This window comes from Cavia porcellus, unplaced genomic scaffold (assembly GCF_034190915.1).
Source record: "Cavia porcellus strain 051 isolate PalLab524CR breed Dunkin Hartley unplaced genomic scaffold, mCavPor4.1 scaffold_17, whole genome shotgun sequence".
NCBI classification, from domain to species: domain Eukaryota; kingdom Metazoa; phylum Chordata; class Mammalia; order Rodentia; family Caviidae; genus Cavia; species Cavia porcellus.
The window spans coordinates 68,863,625-68,883,930 of NW_026947500.1; the positions used below are offsets into that span (position 1 = coordinate 68,863,625).

Genomic DNA, 20,306 nt, shown 5'->3' on the forward strand with positions numbered 1-20,306 from the left:
ATTTCAGAAGTAATCTCCTGGAAAGCTACACTGAAATATGTATATTCAGCAACATGTTTCTTGGAGAGAAAGGGAAACAATGTAGCTTTTCACATTATGAATGATACATAGCATGAAACATTCCACTTGAATTCATGTGCTTTAGCCAAAAGGATGATTAAAATAAATGTTCCTCTGTACTATATACCATACTAGGGACTGGTACACAAAAAAAGTTGTGATCATTCCTTCTGTGATCACTATAAATAATATTGGAGCATAGAACTCAGGAGTGACTAACCAAAAAGAGAAATGAGCTACTTTTTATTATTTTAAAGAGGAAAACAGATTTTCAAAACAAAATAATAGAAAAGTAACAATAATTAACACATTATGTATTGTTATCTTCATAGTAGTTACTCAGTGTACATGATATATGCATGCAATATTGTCCAAACGACATTACCAAAACTGTTCTTTAGAGAAAACTGAAAGCAACTAATCGTGTAACTATATTAACTATCTTGTGCACATTTTTTCTTTTCTTCTTTCCCCATCACAGTTTCCTTTTATATTGAATAATTTCTTGCCAGTTCAAAAAATCTATTGTATTTTTAAGATCTCATATATTCAGCTTCTCACACTTAGGGAGACAATATGATGCTAACACATATGGGTTTGGTATATTTCACTTATGACTATGTATTTGCTTTTTCAGTAATATTTAGTGTTTCTATTTAATATTTAGATCTTTGATAAATTCTGTCTTTATATCAGTATATGTTAATAGACAAAACACAAATTCAAGGGGCCAGGAATGAAAAGGAGGGTCACCCCAATGGATCCCACTGAAATCTAGATCATCAATACTTGAAATCTTTTAAGATAGAAAACACAGAGATAAATAGAAGATTCCTGCACACAAGTGAATTGCCAAAAGTAAATCAAGAAGATAAACAATTCTAAATACCACAGTTTCAGTCGAGCAAAATGTAGTTAAAATATCACTCTAACAAACAATAATAATATCACTCTAAACAAACAATAATACTATTGCTGGGTTTCACATTATGACACCCCAGCATCAGCACTTGGTAGTTTAGTATCTCTTTTTCTTTAAAGTATCTGTTCACTTCATCATGTGTCATAAGATCAGTTCTCATAAAATGTTTATAGATTCTACACATGCATGAGAATTAACATGTGTTTCTATCATTTCTATATTAGAAGGAGAAACAAAACAAAGCAAGACAAAACAAAAAATATTCCTATAAATACATGAAATGACAAAGACATATAATATTGTTGTGCAAGGAGTTCTACCATAGTTCCTGTGTTATCTCTTGTTATCTTCAATAGAATTGGCTACATCATCAAACATAGTATAATTGAATAAATCAGTACATAACAGTGCTAATAAAAACACAACTTTGATTATAGTATAAAACTGCAAAAACAGGCAGTTGTCAAGCCAGAATGTGTATCATAGAGTCTTGTCATCTTCAGTGTAGTTGCCTATATTGTCAGAATTGATACTACCTATCATATCAATTTTGAATAACATTTGTTGATACCAAAAAGCAATCAAACAAACCAGATTTAAACAAGATCAGTCATGATAAAATAGTATAAGACATAGAGGGCTCCAGATTAAGATAATAGAAAATTAAAGATGATTGCTGTGCTGTGCCCTGATTCTTTAGGATAGCTGTCTGTGCCCTCAAATATAATGCAAGTAGACAAACTGGGACAGAATAAAATCTATCTAAGCAGAGTGGTGCGAGTAATGTGGGTTTTAAATACGGATACACTACTAACAATATGTTCTGCCATCTTTTTTTAAGACTCTCCCTCCTTTCACTGTGCATTTTTGGATCTGACCAAGATTCTTGATTTTAAATTGGTGTGGAGCAACCTATTTACCTAAGTGGTTTTGAACTTTCTCTCTCCTGAACTTAATCTCTAATTATATTCCTTTATGTATTAAAGCCTGTCTTTCCAACCTATCCACAAATAATGGTCTAGTTCCTCCTATTACTCTTTGGTTATCTGTCATATAGAGCATTGTTTTCTCATATTTGATTTTCAGTCCATGTACTCTTTTTCATGTTAATTATATTTCCTATAAGTAGCATCTTGGTGTACCCTGCTTCCTGATCTACTCCACATGTGGTTCTTTTGTTTTTAAAGTTAGTGTATCAGGGCTGGGGATTTAGATCAGTGGCATAAGTGCCTGCCTTGCAAGCCTGTGGTCATGAGTTCGATTCCTGGTACTGGTAAGAATCCAAAAAATTTTTAGTGTATCAAGATTCTCTATATTAGCGATTATAACCAACCTTCTTTGCCTCATTTCTGTTACACTCTTTTGCCATCATTTGTCAGCTAAACTTCAATTCTGTTTTCTGCTCCATGTATTGAGTCTTCTTTGCCACTATTCCTAGAATCATAGTGCTTTTCTCTCTCTCTAGTATGCCCTGCAGTATTCTCTGTAGAGTTGAATTGGTGGTTGCGAATTGCCCCAGTTCCTCTTTGTCTTGGAAGCATCTTGTTTCTCCCTTAATTTCTAGAGACAGTTTAGCAGAGTATATCAATCTGGGTTGGAGATTATTTTATTTCAGGGTTTGGAATATTTCTCTCCAGGCTCTTCTTGACTTCATGGTTTGTGTTGAGAAGTCTACCATGATTCTGATGGACCTTCTTTTATAGGTTATCTGTTTCTTGTCTCTAACAGCTTTTAATATTGTTCTTATATTAAATTTCTGGGATCTTATTACATCCCTGGGTAGCTCTGTTTTGGTTGTAGGTGCATGAAGTTCTGTAAGCCTCTTACATAAGAATACATTTCCTTTTCCTATTTTGTGGAACTTTTTCTTAATTATTTCTGTGAATAGATTTTTTTAGTTCTTTTGTTTATACCCCTGCTTCTTCATTCACATTCCTTATTCTCAAGTTATAGATACTGTCGTCATCTTCTAGCCTTTGTATTGTTACTGTTTTTGATTTCTGGTTATTTAAAAAAATTTGCCTTTCATAATCCCACATTGGAAACCTGTCCTCCAGTTTGGATAATTTATCCTTAGATTCTTGCAATCCGATTTTTCATCTTTCCACAGAGTTTTTAATTTCCTGGTAATCTCTTTGAATCTGCTTCATGTATTCTATATTATCTTTATATTCTTCATCACATAGTTCTCTCCTTTGTTTGAGATCCTCCCTTCTTCTCTCTGTGCCTGCTTGAGGGGAGCTTAGCATCTCTTTTATTAATTTTTTATATCTTGCTTTAATTGGCTAAATATTTCCCCTTTGAACTCATCTATGAGGTCCCGAAGATGTCTCTTCATGCACACTGGTGTTGTGTCTAATATTGCATGTTTACTGTTCTCATTCCATTTGTATTTACGAGTCCTGGGTTATTGTTCCCAGGGTTGGGATCTGGGGACTTTTTGCTGTTGCTTCCTCTTCCCATTTTTTTGTTTTTTTATTTCTTGCAGGAGGCCCCAGTTGCTTTCGTTGTTGGTTACAATTCTTCTGAAGCATGCTGGCTAGGTGACCCTTCCCACGGCAGTGTGCTAGTGACTTGCAAATGGAGGCAGCATATGCTGGCCCCTCCACTCCAGATCAGTCAAGCTGCTGAGGTGTACACTATGTTACTGTGCTCTAACCCCCCCATAGGTCAGTTGAATTTCTGAGGCTTCACTGCATTAGTGTTCACCCCTTCCATAGGGAATTGATTTCGGATAACCTATTGCGTCTCAGCCTGGATGAGGCCTGTGTGGTCCATGATACCAGGGACACCATGACAAGGCCACAGCTGTGAACACTTGGCTCAAATACTAATTAAGTAGATAGAGACTGCACCTGCAGGAATTACTCGTACAGTCTAACTTCTGCCCTGTCATGGTGAAGATAAGATGGTTCTCCTAAATTGACATGATTTACTACTTGGAGAACACTTTGGAGTCCCAAGGTCCTGCTCACTGTCCATGCTCTTCAGTTTCCCCACCCTTTTTTTAGACCTAATAAAGATGAGCAGTTCAGAGAAGTCTTTTCTTTTTTTTTCTTATTTTTTTTTATTTTAAAAAAAGATTAAGATAAAAGAGAACATAACAACCCAGGTCAGAACAGAACAATTTAAGCAGCATAGTGTTTCACCAAAGATAACCTGACATAACAAGAGCTACCATAGTGTCTCTTTCCTTCAAATATTTGAGTACACCTTCATATACTATAGTATCAAACATTAAAAACTGTAAAACCATTCAAGAGAATGAGAGTAATACAGGGTATTCAGAACCAACTAACAGAAAATAAACAATGGTTTCTATATTATCTCCTTGTCTATAACATTTTTTCTTATAACATATAATAAAATCCAATAAAATAAGACATGATAAAATTGATGAAGACAGAAAAACAAAAACTTGGTTGAACTTCAAAATAAGATGATATTAAGTGAGCACTAGCTATTATAATGTCTTTTTTTCTTCAAAATAGCTGTTCATATGGTCACAGAGAATAAAATCAAACAAGCCAGAATAAAACCATTCCAATTAATGAATGGAAACATTGTAAAACCTCAACCAATATAATGGGAAATCATGAATATCACATAATTTTATGTATTCTTACTATTTCTTACACTAGGGAAACTATTTGGTATTTCTACATGTGAGTTTTATTTCACATATGAGTATGGTCTCAAGCTGCATGCATTTATTTATAAATAGCTCAATGTGCACATTCTTTATAGCTGAGTAGTATTCCACTGTATAAAAATATTACAATTTTTATCCATTCCTCAGTTGATGGACACTTAGATTGTTTCCAAGATCTGGCTATTACAAATTGTGCTGTTATACATGTGCGTGTATATATATCATGTCTGTGCACGATGTTTTCAGTTCTTCTTGGAATATGCCAAGAAGTCGAATAGCTGGAACAAATGGAACTTCCAATACCAGCTTTTTGAGAAATCTCTAAGCTGACCTCCAGAATGGTTGCACGAGTCTACACTCACAGCAATAGTGCAGAAGAGTTCCTTTTTCCCCACAGCCTCTCCAGCATCTGTTGTTGGTAGTTTTCTTGACCCTGGCCATTCTTCCAGGACTGAGAAGGAATCTCAGGGTGGTTTTAACTTGCATTTCTCTAATGAGAAATGATGATGAACATTTTTTCATGTATTTATTTTCCATTTGTGTTTCTTCATCTGAGAATTGTGTATTCATCTCAGATGCCCATTTTTGGATTGAGCCTTTGAGTTTTCCAGATCTGATTTTTTAAAATTCTTTATATGATTTGCACAGAAGCCTTTGTCTGAGGAACAGTTCACTAAGGACAGTTTTTCAGGGTACATCAGTCTGGGTTGGAAATCATTTTCCTTTAGGATCTGAAATATTTCACTCCATCCTTTTCTTGACTTCATTTTTTGTGTTGAGAAGACTGCTGTGTTCCTCATAGGTTTTCCTTTATAAATGATCTGTCTCTTCTCTCTAACTGCTTTTAATATCCTATTATTATGTTGGATTTCTGGGATGGTGATTATTATATGTCTGGGTGTAGTTTTATTTTGCTAATGGCTATTTGGAGTTCTACATGATTCATTAAACCTAATGTGAGTTTCCAGTCTCATGTTTGGGCAGTTTTCAGCTATTACTTCCATAAATAGTCTGTTGATATCATTCGTGTTGTCCCCTTCTATTTCATTTATCCCTACCAATCTTATGTTGTTTTTCTTCGAGAGATCTTGTAGCTGTTGGATTGTTATTTCCTGATCCCTTGTTATTTTTAAGAGATCTTTCCTTTCCTGTTTTCTAGCTGAAACCTTGTCTTTGAGATCGGAAATTGTATCTGCACTTTCATTGAGGTGGTTTTTACAACTTTTGGTGGAATTTTTGATTTCCTGTATATCTCTTTGAATCTGATTTTTGTATTCTGTTTGTTTCTTATATTGTTCATCCAGGGAATCTATCTTTTTGTTTTGTTTCTCTGATTTTTTAACTGTGTCTTCTTTAGATGTGTTCAGCATCTCTGTCGTTACTTTTATCTTCTTTTATCTAGGAGATTATTTCTCATTTGAATTCTTTTAAAGCTTCCTGGAGTTTCTTTTTTATTTCAGTTACTATTATTTCATGTATTTCAGGCATATTGCACATACATTATTCTATGTACATGGCTCTTAGGCTTTCTTGGGATGGCTCGATTTTTGAGATTGCATTTTGGTCTTTTGTTTTGTCACATTCCTATATTTCTGTGCTTCAAGTGTTGTTCCAAAGCTTATCCTGGGCGTTTTGGAAATTGTCTCCTATGTCCTGGGCTCCTGGGACTCCTCTGCTATTGTAGCTGTCTCTTTGGGCAGTGAGGCCCTGAAATAAACGGTTACCAGTTATGGCTCAGGTAGGCCTAAAGCCTCCTCAAGCCATTCAGTTTCCCTTTTTGGCAGCAAAGCTCCCCAGTCTGAAAGAAGGCCACTAGGCATGGTCCAGGCAGGCCCGAATCCCACTAAGCCCAATGTTGTGTGGCTCCAAGCTGGGCAAGTCACCAACCATCCAAAGCAAGGATCTCAAACTGTCCCAGGGATCAGTCGTTTTGCAGGCATCCACCTTTTGGGTATCAAAGTTCCCTGGGCTAAAAGAAGGTCACTCACATCGTCTAGGTAGGCCCTCAACCTCATCCACAGGACTACTCCCTCCTCCAGGTGGCTTCAGCAACAATAGTGCTCTCCAGGCTGAAAGTAGGTCACTGGCAAGGCCCAAGGAGGCCCAGAAGCCCAGCTCTGCCCTCTCCTCCTGATGGTGGCACAATAGAAAAGAGTAGAAATGATACAGAATTTCAAAAAAATTAAGAGAAAATAACAAAGAAATCATTGATAGTTAATATATTACATATTGTTATCCTAGAAGAAGTAACTCAGGTTACAAAAATCAAAGCATAAAAATGAACAATCAAACAATAACAGCACAAACAATTCTGTTTGATGAGCAAAAATTTAGGAACATGGTTATCTCTCTTTCATGCTTAAACATATATTCAGTTATATGTGTACACCTAGAGGTTGTTTTTCTATTTTAGCACATTTTTCCCCTTTCTTTACTACAATATCTATTATACATTTTGGATATTATTATCCTTTAACTTTATTATTATTATTATTATTATTTATTTTTTAGAGTAGAGAATGCATATACTGTAGAATGGGTGAAAGAGATCTAGTATTTTTATACAATGCAATATTACTCATCTGTAGAAAAGGATGATCTTGAGGCTTTTATAGGTAAATGGAGGCAACTTGAGAGTATCCTCATAAGCAAAACAGATAGTGTAAACATTGTAGGAACTTGTATTCAAAATATAGAGTAGTTCACACATACACAGTTGCTTCCATTGACAATATTTTCCTTTAAAATGCATTTAAACTATAGAGAAGCAGCAGATCTAACATTTTCCTAAGAATTCAATCCCTTGGGACTCTCCTGTGTTCCAGTCATGCAGCTTGTCCTCTCAGGGCTACTTTTGTCCACGTACCTGATAACACTGCTCAGGAACCTTCTATCACTGTGGTGTCAGCTGTGACTCCCACTGTCAAACCCCTTCTTGCCATCTTCTTTGTGACTAATTCTGTTCCATCTCCACCATGGTCTGATTTTGAGCATTGAACATCACAGCACAGTCATCTACTATGTAGGCTGCCTGACACAAGGGTCTCCTATAGGGGTACAGCACTTTCTGTGATGTATGCAGCTGTCCCCACTGTGCCAAACACCTTCACCCATAGCTTGAGAGTCTGAGGCATCATAAGCACCCTGGCAAGACCTTCAGTATCCTTTAGGGACCTGTGACCATCACTTGAATATACTTTGGAAAAAGCAAAGCAAACTGACTTCTAGAACTGTAAGTCTTGCCTAATTTATTGTGTGGTAATATTGTGGCTTTAATTTCCTTAAAAATGTCATGGAAAAATGCTGATGGGATGAATAAGGAATTTTAACATTGAGTATATATATTTTGCTTTGTTTTTAAATTTAATTTGTAAAATGAAAATTATTTAAACTTGTATGATATTAACTATTTTGAAACAATTTTAATGTAACTGAAGTCATTAAAATGTATACTTAATATGGTTAATGCTTGTGCATTGTATGCTATGTGTATTTTACCCCATGCCTGGAATATAGTCAGATGTATAATTTCAAAATTATATATAAGTAACCAACGTGATTAGTACATATCAGCTTTGCCTGAGTGCAAGAGAAACCCCAACCCTCCTGTGGACGCTTATTTTTCTTTTCTCTCATTCCTCCATTAGCATTGGAAAGTCCTTGGAGACTGGAATTACATGGACCAATTTGGCTAACTATGAGCTCTGGGCATTGATCCACCAAGATCATAGAGCAATCAATAATCAGCTGGTGCTGCAGGCCTTTACTTACGCCTACAGTCCAGTAAGCTCTATGCCTGTGTTCCAGGCTCCATGGTATCAGCATCTGTAAGCTCCTACAGAGTTTATATTTATTTAAATTGTGAGGACAGAGACTGAACCTTCACTGGACAGCTCATAGAGGAGAGGCCTTGCATCTGGTTTCCTTGACTGGGACTGGGCAGAAAAACAGCATCACAAAGTAAGTTCAACAAGATCTCAAATATATGGAAGGATTCTGGAAAATAATTTTTTTCATCATGAGGACAGTGATGACAGTTTAGTTAGTCAGAGAGGAAGAAATACGAAAAATATCATTTATAAGGAATGGAAATTTTATGATGATGGTTGTAGGGGAAAGCAGAAATATTATTTCAAATTTGATTACCTCACACTATGTTTAGACTTTCCATTGTGTGTTCACAGAATCAGAAAGCATTCTTTTCTACAATGTTTCCTAAGCAAACACAGATGCAAAAATAAGTTTTGTGAAAATAATGACAAGGAGATAGAGAAGGACAGTAACTATAGCAACATGAACTGGTTTTGAGAGCTTGCTGTATTCCAGACACTGAGCAATCTGTTCTGTGTATCTTGTTTCATTCCATGTGCTTTGTCTTCCATAATCATAAGCAACCACATGATTGTTGCTTATAGCAAATGGAAAGCCTGCCATTTTAATGGATCCTGCAGTAGATTCTGAGGTAGAAAAATGACTCATGGGAGTTGGGTGTCTGAAACAGACATGGAATTATATGACAATTACCAGCGGCAGATTGTGCTTAACAAAACCAACCATCGCATTTCTGTGTCACTCCAAGCAGGGACCACTTGCTCATCATGCCTTTCTGGCTGGGATTTCTGAAAGCTCATAGAGCAGAAGAATGAATGACATCTGTCGCATCTCCCACAGGAAAGACAACGTCCTGTACTAGTTTCTCTCTTGTCACCACTGCAGGATGTTCTTGAAACTCCTGTATCTTGCTACCTGCATGCAATGACTCTACACAGCCTATTTGAGGCTGCCACCCTAAAATAGGGTAAAGCAGGTCAAGATTTCCTATTCCTTGTGAAATATGACAGTAAAATATAAAACTATCATGCACAAGCAATAAAGGCTTAGAATCTCTGCTCAAATATTTCTGTATTACAGTAAACAATGAAAAATTTTACTGCATTGGACAACATCTGTCAGTTTATTATTTATTTATTTTATTTTGTATTAAAGAGGTTAAAACAGAATAAAACACATCTAAACAAACTAGTATAAGAGATGCAGGACTTTAAAATATTACAAAATCAACAATAGTTGCCAAAATGTCTTTTGGTGTCTTCAAAATAGCTGCAGATAACTTCAGATGTAGTAAAAATCAAAAGAATAAGGTTTGGAGGTTTAGCTCAGTGGTATAAGTACTTGCCCAGCAAGTATGAGATCATGAGTTCAATTCTAGGGAAAAAAAATCAAACAAGAAAGAATAGAATAGAAACAATGAAAACAAAACAATGAATGCAATAAAGGACTTTAAAACAAGCCAATAGTAAATCCTAAATTGCTGCCATAATAGATATTTCCATTATTTTTATTTTAAAGAAGATAAAATTAAGCATAACAAAAGAGAAGAAAGCAGATTAGAAGAAAAATGTGGGTGACACGGATTTCAAAGAAAGACAGCAGGAGATCTACAGTGGCTACCATGTTTCTTGTTTTCTTCTAAATAGTTGTCAATATCTAAAAAGCACTAGAGTCTGGGAGGATATCAATTTATATTACACATCATAGCCAGAAGCATACATTCACTTGCTCCTGTCTCTTTGTGCCTTTTTAAACCAATGAATATCTCTGTTGTGTTTCTAAACATTTGGTGTAAATGCAATTAAATGGATTAAGTGTCCATGTGTCAAAAATATTAAGTAGAGCAGAATTTCTAGGGACCAGCACCGTGTGTGGGCTGCCAGCAGACTGGAAACAGCTAGATCCAAGCCTCTCCCCATGAGTCAGCATGATTTTTGAGCTGCAGGGAGAGAAAATAAGGCCACACCACGAACAAGCCCAGTCTGGGAATCAGTGCTTTTTAGATATAGTTTACTGTATTTATCAGTAAATTTCCTACTTGTTTAATCATGTAATTAGTTTATAAAGAAACAAAAACTCACAAATACTTAAGTCCTAAATTTTTTTTGCCACTGTGTTGAGACGAATGTTGTTCTGTTTGTTTTTCTCAGAGAGCTAAACAGATTGACAAACACACTGCATATTGTAGCAGGACACGGACCCAGGACTAAAAGGTTCATTTCCCCAGTCTCATTTCTCTGCACAGGTTCCACCACTGGGACAAAACGGAAATATTAGTCCATGTCTGATGATGAAATTCTTGTGGGTTATCATAAAGAAATCTTTATTGGATAAACCTCAGGAATATTTTGAAGATATATCTAAAGTACAAGAAGATGTAAATTGTAATGACATTGTTTTCAGAAAACAAGCTGAAGTTTAACACACAATATTTGTTGGAAATCAGTAAATATCAATCACAAATATATTGTATACAAATTTTCATGAGTGACAACAGACAGATGCATGAATTTTGAAAACATTGCCTTAACAGTCAGCTTACAAGTTATGTGGAGTATTTTTGTCTCTCAAATCATTGTGGCAATAGTTAAAGGAGAGGTAAAATCACTTGAGTGTATAATTTACTCTCTTTTAGGGACAGCGTTTTGTTTACACTAGATATATGAAGTCTAGGCAAGTTTGTAACAAAACTGTTAACTCATGAATCAATACTAACCCAGAAATACTGAAAGGAAAATCCACTCATGAAATTGATGAAAATAAATTGCTATGAGGATAAGAGAGCAAGAGAATGAAATTATGGAAAGATAGAATTCAAGTTTCTTAGATGACTTCTCAGGTCTCAAAAATTAGTGTTGATATAAGTGCTATAAAATATTTAGACGTCTGTGACTGACCTATTCTCTAAATGCTAGCAAATATCTAAGACAGTGACTCTCAACTTCAGTGTAAGAAAGTAACACAAGAACCTGAAATGTATATTTCAGATTAAATTCCATAGCCTGAGGCTACAGTATCTGGATATTTCAAAATGTCCCTGGATAAATGCATTAGAAAAAAGAATGACACATACTAACTTATTTCTAAAACAATTTTTACATTAATCATGTAAGGTAGATAATTATTTCTGTTCCTTAAATGAGGAGAATTACAGATGTGTTTCCCCTATGGAATGATGAATTTCCAAGTATGTTTATATTGTTTCTTGTATTTTTCTCTTTTGTGATTTTTCCCAGTTAAATCACGATATGGTTCAACAAAAATATGTATCTTTTACCATCACATAGCTGAAATAAGAGAAATATATCACCTACCTCAGGAGAGACTTATGTGAAAATCTGCCTGTCAGTATCAGGAAAGCTGGTCATTTTTTATTTCTAATGTCTCCCATTACATACAACGGTGTTTATGATCACATGACTAATAAAGCACATTACCACAATACAGAAGAATACTGAGTCAGTAAAAAGGACAGGGTGATGTCAAACTAGCAAATGTCATAGTGACACTGTGTTATAAGAAATTCTAGTATCAAACTAAATCATCAAATCTGCTCTTTTAACATTATTTTTTAAGTGATTGTTAAGCCCAGTGTGGGATAATGCTACATTCGTGGATATAATGTTCAAACTTATGTGCACCTATTTTAACCGCATTACACATAAGAGTTCAATAAAGACAAGGATAAGAGTTGCACACTAATTCAGCTACAAACATAGACTGATAGGCTATTCTCTCACTGAAAGATGGAAATTAGAAAAACAATAGATTGATGAAAAGTTATGTGATGTAACTGGATCAACCCAATGTGTTCTGATTATGATCAAATTCACTTTAATTTCACTTCAGAAATGAATTCCTAGATGCTGAAGTATTTTAGACACCTTAAGTCAAGAGATACAGTACCATTTTCTGAGATTTAAATAATTCATATATGAATGCTTTTTATTTTCTTCCAATAGAAACATATTTTTTAAAGACAGAGGAGTAACATTCTTTTAGTTTTTGAATTGAAAATTTGTTTGTACATTGCTGGGCTCAGAGATTTCTGACCCTTGAATTTCTTGGCCTGATAATATTTTGCTGTGGAGAATCTATAAAGGTAGGGCTGCAGAGAAGATAGTGGAAAACAGGCCACCAAAAATGAAAGACTTCATGATGGTCAGTGTTGTCACAATAGAACAATGTTGGTGAAGGTTTTGATCACCATATAGGAATAAATTGATGGGGAATATTTCAATGCATAACTTATACCGTTTTGTGTGATTTCACTTTTCTAATAAATTTTCTTTCTGAACAGGTGTTCGAGTATTATCAGGATGCATAATCTAACACATGCCACAGAATTCCATCTCATGGGCTTCTCAGATGACCCAGACGTGCAGTTGGTCCTCTTTGGCCTGTTCCTGACCATGTACCTGGTCACTGTGCTTGGGAACCTGCTCCTCATCCTGGCCGTCAGCTCTGACCCCCATCTCCACATCCCCATGTACTTCTTCCTCTCCAGCCTGTCCTTTAATGACATCTGCTTCACCTCCACCACGGTCCCTAAGATGATTGTGGACATCCTAACTCACAGCAGAGGCATCTCCTACGTGGGCTGCCTCACACAGATGTCTCTGTTTATCCTTTTTGCCTGTATGGAATGCATGCTCCTGGCTGTGATGGCCTATGACCGCTTTGTGGCCATCTGCCACCCCCCTGCATTATGCCGTCACTATGAGCGCATATCGCTGTGCCTTATTACTTTTGCTGTCTGTCTTTCTTAGCCTTGTGGATTCTCAACTGCATAATTCAATTGTTTTACTGTCTACCTGCTTCAAGCACATGGAAATTGCAAATTTCTTCTGTGATCCTTCGCAACTACTCAGCCTTTTATGTTCTGATCCTTTACTGAAAACCATGGTCACATATATCGGTGGTGTTATTCTTGGCTTTTTCCCCATTTTGGGGATCCTTTTCTCTTGCCATAAAATAGTTTCCTCCGTTCTAAAAATACCATCATCTGCGGGGAGGTGCAAAGCCTTTTCTACCTGCAGCTCTCATCTCTCAGCTGTTTGCTTGTTTTATGGAACAGGCCTTGGGATGTACCTTGGTTCAGATGTGTCCTATTCTCCCAGCAAGGGCATGGTGGCTTCCCTGATGTACACTGTTGTCACCCCTATGCTGAATCCCTTCATCTACAGCCTGAGGAACAGGGACATCAGGAGCACCCTGAAGAGTATTCTCATCTAGAGAGTGTAATCCCAAGATGTTTGTGGTCCATTTGCAATGTAGGTTTGAAAACATTGTGAAAATGTATACTCAAAACTAACTTGTAAAGAACTTTGTTGGTATTTTCTTTCTGATGTTTGATTCCTGAGAATTTTATTACTATTCATATTAAAATCATAGCTTATTGTGGTAAGTGGAATTCATAAGGATGCAAAGTCTCATTTTGGCAGTTGAAAAATTTTTAGAGATAGATAAAGAGATATTTTTTGCCACAAATGATACCAACACATGTTATCTCTATGCATCACATAAATAGAGTTCTCTATGATTTCTCTTTTCTGATTAATTTTCTTTTTGAAAGGACAGTATATTACCACAGTGTAGAATGGAGAGAAAATGGTGATTAACATTGAACAAATAGAACAGTTCACTTGAGGTTCTTCTTGAGTAGTGGAAGGTCTGAAGCATTTTGTGCAGAATCATTTTATTTTTCTTTTGTTAAATTTCAGTTCCACCTTACAAGTCTTTATAGATTGGAATAAATAACCTGGGCCAATTTTTGCAGTTCAGAGCTGTTTGTATTGAGACTCCATGATTCTAGTATGTAGCCAGTTCTAGCTGCATTTCATTTTGATTGTTCTGATCAGATTTTTACTGCTGAGTCTCCTCATTCATGGTTTTCTGAAATAGGGGGCCCCTATCTTATATTGTTGATATCAGTGCTCTGGGATTGTGAGGAGCCTCCCCTGGTCCTCTGGCATCTGATCAGTGTGGGCTCTGAGATTTTGCATGTGAGCCAGTAGAGACATCACTTGCTACCCTACATCCCCAACTTGCCAACATTCCAGTTGCAAACGTCCACAGGTTTGTGCTACAAGATTTAATTTGTCAGAGACTAACAAATCTGTCTTATGAACATTCTTGCAGAAAGGAAATTATTTGTATGTAAGTAGAGGACGTAACTGTTAAAGGGAAGATGGAGAGAAGACTATTAGAGACACTTCTTTACATCATGAGCACACATAGAAATTTGGATAATGAGACAGAGTAATGGCATTGTACACTGTTTTCACCACAAGACTTTTTAGTTTTAAATACTTGGGTGGTAATGGATGCCTAAATTCTCTTTTTGTTAACAAGATAAATAATTTGCATTTAACTATGATACTGTTTTCATAATAATCTGCATAAAGCAGAGTTTATGAAAAGAAGTGTATAAGTTAATGGAGAATATGGAATACAAGTTCTAGAGTTAATTTCCTGGGTTTGAATTCCACATCACAGCCCTTAAAAACACCAAGTGCCATCCTATCTCAGAGTCTTTGCTCTTGCTGTGCCCTCTGCCTTCCCTCAAATGTCTACAGGGCTCATTTACTCACTTCTCTAAGTCATTCTTAAATGACTTGTCAGAGAGGCCTTTCTTAGAAGCACTGACTTCTCCATTTTGTTCTCTAGTCCTGACTCTGATTTATATTTATTTATTTTTATTTTAAAGAGATTAAGACAAAACAGGATGCAACAAGGCAGAACAGAACAGAACAATGTAAGCAACACAGTATTTCACCAGGAGACAACCTGTAATTAACAGTAACTACCATAATGTCTCTTTCTTTTAAATAGTTGAACATAACTTCACATACAACAGTATCAAACATAACAAAATAGTACAAAACCATTCAAGAGAATGAAAGTATTACAGAGTATTCAGAACTGAATTACAAAAAATGAACAATGCCTATTCTATTATCTCATTTTCCATAGAAAATTGGTTTATACCATCACACATAATACAATACAATAAGGTACAACATGATAGAACCAATGGAAACAGAAGGACAAAAGCATGGTAGGACTTCGGAGTAAGATGGTATTAAATCAGCATTGAATATTATAATGTCTTGTTTTTTTTTTTTTTTCAAAATAGCTGTTCATATCATCCCAGATAATAAGATCAAACATACCAGGATAAACCCATTCCATCTAATGACTGAAATCTTTATAAGGCTTCAAAGCAATGTAATGGGGAATCATGATTTTTAAAACTCTTACATAACCTCTCCATTTCTTACACTAGGGAAACTATGTGATATTTATGCATGTGAGCTTGATTTATTTTGCTTGTGTGTATGGTCTCTAGTTGTGCCCATTTATTTATAAATATCTCAATGTGATCATTCTTTATAGCTGAGTAGTATTCCATTGTATAAAAATACCACAACTTTTTATCCATTCCTCAGTTGATGGACACTTAGGTTGTTTCCGAGATCTGGCTATTACAAATTTTGCGGCTATAAACATGGGTGTACATATCACTATTATATGATGTTTTCAGTTCTTCTGGGAATATGCCTAGAATTGGAATACCTGAGTCAAATGGGACTTCTAATTCCAGCTTTTTGAAGAATCTCCAGACTCACCTCCACAGTGGTAAAACCAGTTGACACTCCCACCAACAGTGCAGGAGTGTTACTTTTTCCCCATAGCCACCCCAGGTTTTATTGTTATTAGTTCCCTTGATCCTGGCCATTGTTTCTGGAGTGAGATGGAATCTGAGTGTTGTTTTAATTTGCATTTCTAATGACTAATGATGATGAACACTTTTTCATGTATTTATTTGCCATTTGTATTTCTTCATGTGAGAACTGTGTTCATCTCAGATGCCCATTTTTGGATTGGGTCTTTGAATTTTGGGGGTCTGAATTTTTAAATATTCTTCATATGTTTTATACAGGAGTCCTTTTTCTGAGGGACAGTTGACTAAGATTTATTTCCAGTTTGTGGGTTTTGTTTTCACTATGCTGGAGGTTTCTTTTGACGTGCACAAAGTTCTCAATAAATGTGATTCCATGTATTGATTTCGCAAGTAGTTCCCATGCAGGTTAATTCCTGTTCATGAACTTTCTACCTACCGCTATGTGTTCAAGATGTTTATCTACTTTGTCTTCCAACAGATTTAGTGTTTCAGTTTTTATATTGAGATATTTGATCCATTTAGTCTTTAGTTTAGTATATGGTGATAGACATAGGTCTACTTTTCATTTTCAACATATGGAGAGCCAGTTTTTCCTGCACCATTTGTTAAAGAGACTGTCATTCATCCAGTGAACATGCTTGGCTACTTTATCAAAGACAAGGTGGTTGAGAGTGTTGGTAGTTGTGATTCTAATCTATTCCATTGATCTTCACATCTGTTTATATTCCAAAACTATGTTGATTATATGACAGTAGCTTTGTAGTATAAATTCAAGTCAGGAATTGTGATGCCTTCTCCCTTGCCTTTGCTGCTTAGAATTGTCTTTGCTATTCTAGGGCCCTTCTGGTTCCAAATGAATTTTAGGAGTAATTTCTCTAGATATGAATTATGTTAGCATTAATTTCATTGTGATTGCATTGAATCTGTATAACAGTTATGGGATGGTGGCCATTTTCATAATATTTATTTTTCCTATCCATGAACACAGGATTTCTTTCCATTTTCTGAGGTCCTTTTCTATTTCTTTTTTCAGTGTATCATAATTTTCCCTGTATAGATTTTTTACTTCTTTCATGAGATTGATTCCTAGGTATTTCCTTTTTTGGATGCTTGTGTGAAGGGCGTGGCCTCTCTTATTTCTCTCAGAGATTTTTTTTGTTAGTGTATTGCAATGCTATTGATTTTTGAGTATTGATTTTATGTCCAGCTTCATTGCTGAATTTATTATATCTAGGAGTCTTTCAATGGACTTTTGGGGGTCTTCTATGTAGAGTATCATGTCATCCACAGAAAATGATAATTTAAGTTCTTCTTTTTCTATCTTTACCCCTTTTATTTCTGTCTCTTGCCTAATTGTTCTGGCTAGTATTTCCAGTAATATGCTGAATAGTAGCAGTGATAAGGGGCCTCCTTGTCGTTTTCCTGATTTTAATGTAAAAAGTCTTCAGTTTTTGGCCATTTAATATTATTCTGGCTGTTGGTTTGTCATAAATGGCCTTAATCATATTGAGGTAAAGACCATCTATTCCAAATTTATGCAAGTTCTTATCATGAACCAGTGTTGGGCCTTATCAAAAGCTTTTTCTGCATCTATAGAAATTATAATAGGATTCTTACTTTTGGCTTTATTGACATGGTGGATTACATTTATTAATTGATGTATATTGAACCATCCCTGCATGGCTGGGATGAATCCTACTTGGTCATGATGTATAACATTGTTGATGATTTGCTGCATCCTATTTGCCAATATTTTATTGAGGATATTTGTATCTGTGTTTGTTAAGGAGATTTGTCTGTAGTTCTATTTTTTAATTTGGTCTTTCACAGGTTTTGATATCAGAGTAATATTTAATTATGGAATGACAAGAATAATTGCTTCCCTTTTGCTTTCATTGAAGAGTTTGAGAAATATCAGTGTTAAGTCTTGTATTTCTTGTAGAATTCCACAGTGCATCCATCTTGGCCTGTGATCTTCTTTGTAGGTAAAGACTTAATTATATTTTCAGTTTCATTAATAGAAATTGGGTTATTCAGCAGTTTTACATGTTCTTGACCCAGCTTTTATACTTCACATGTTAATAGGAATCTGTCCACTTCTTCTGTGTTATCAAACCTATGAGAGTAGAGATTTTCAAAATAGGTGTTGATGATCTTCCACATTTCCATGGAGTCTGTAGTGATTTCACCTTTTTCATTCTTTATTGCATGAACTGGAGCTTTTTGTTTCCATTTTCAAATTAGGTTTGCTAGGGACTTATCAAATTTATTTATTTTTTCAAAGAACCAACTCTTTGATTCATTGATTTTTTTGGATTGTTTACTTAGTTAATTTCTGCTCTTATTTGTATAATTTCCTCCCTTCTTTCAGCTTTGGGCTTGACTGGCTCTACTTTTTCTAGATGTTTGATGTGTAGCATCAGGTTGTTTATTTGTACTTGTTCTGTTTTCCTGATGTGGGAACTCAGTGCAATAAATTTTTCTTTGAGGACTTCTTTGATTACATGTCACAGATTCCAGTATGTAGTATTTGTATTTTCGTTTGCTCATAGGTATTGTTTAATTTCGTCTTTAATTTCTTCTGTGAACCACTGATTGCTCAAGAGTGCATTATTCAATTTCCATGTGTTTGTGGGGTTTTTACAGTTTATTTTATCATTAATATCATGGTGCTATGATCTGATAACATGCATGAAATAATTTCAGTTTTTTTGTGTTTATTTAAATATATTCTGTGGGCTAGTATATGGTGTATTTTACAGATTGTCACATGTACTGCAGAGAAGAAAGTATATTCTGATGTTGTTGAAAGCAACACTGTGTATATCAAGTCCATTTGTTCACAGGTGTGATTCGGTTCTGTTATTTCTTTGCTGACTTTCTGTCAGGTTGATTTGTCCCTTGGTGTCAATGGTGTGTTAAGGTCTCCTGTTGTAATGTGTTATTCCTAATTTGATTTTTCATTTCTATTAATACTTGCTTTGAAGCTCCCTGGATCAAAGGAAGGTCACTGGGTGTGCCCCAGGCAGGCTGAAACCTGCAAAGCCTAGTCCACCATGGCTGCAAGCTGGGTAGGTCCCTGATCACTGGGAGCAAGGATCTCAAACTCTCCCGGGGTTCTGATGGTGTGCAGCAGCCCACCTTCTTGGGCAGTGAAGCCTCTTGGATTGAAAGAAGCTCACCAGACAAGGCTCAGGCAGACCCAGAACCTTTTTCAGCTCCTCAGCTCCCTCCTCCGGCAACAAAGATCCCCGGATTTGGGATGCCTAAATTCTCAAAGCATTCTTTCACTTTCACACTGGTTTTGGTTCCCAAAAATGTGTAATTCACAGGAGCAAATTTTGGGTGTCTATAATCTGTTTCCTCAGCACCTTGAAAGGGGGGAGATTACTTCCAAAGGTGGTGATGAAAATGAGCAGGAGGATGGAAGTAAACAAAGCATCATGAACCTACACTGAGGGATTCATGAATGGCAAATCGGAGTCTTCAGTTCATGGTCGTTTTTCATTTTACTTGCATTGTTTCTCAAATATAAGACAGACGTGCTAATATTTTTAAAGAATGAAAGAGGCACACTGTTTTCATGTGATCTTTTACAGGGTAGTGGGTAGAACAGAATGAAGAAATGTTTGGCTATCTGATACCATTCTCAGAATATCTTGCTAGTTGAATGCCTGGAGTTAGGTCCTTTGGCAACTAAGAACCTACTTACTTTTCTTGTCTCTTTGGGATGTGGTCCCCTTTTTCCTGTCCTCTACCCTTTGGGAGCCCCAAGTAAATCACAGGGGAAAGGACGTGACACCTGCTGCAGCCACTGGCAGAAGGATTTCTGAGATCAGAGGTGATGAGAAAAATATGGAAAATTCACAGTGGCTAGGAATGACCTCATTCTTCTGTTTTGTTTTGTTTTGTTTTGTTTTCACTGTATCCCCTGTATGTTCAGGATGGTACCAAAATAACTATGGAAAATATCCAAAATATCAGTTTACAACTGCCAGAAGTACAGGTATCTGTCATCCACCATATCTTAAAAGTGATCTTGTTCTTTTTCCACATTGTAAACTTTCCTTATAGATGTTCATATCATCCTCCTATCTTTTAAACATTACTAATATCAATAATAGAAATCCACAAACGATTTGACCATTCTTCCT

At 35.9% G+C, this 20,306-nt stretch overlaps 1 pseudogene; it reads left to right on the forward strand.

The window, feature by feature from the left end:
- The first annotated feature begins 12,784 nt into the window (after positions 1-12,784).
- Positions 12,785-13,700, forward strand: LOC100712687 (olfactory receptor 7E24-like; annotated as a pseudogene).
- Positions 13,701-20,306: the final 6,606 nt, after the last annotated feature.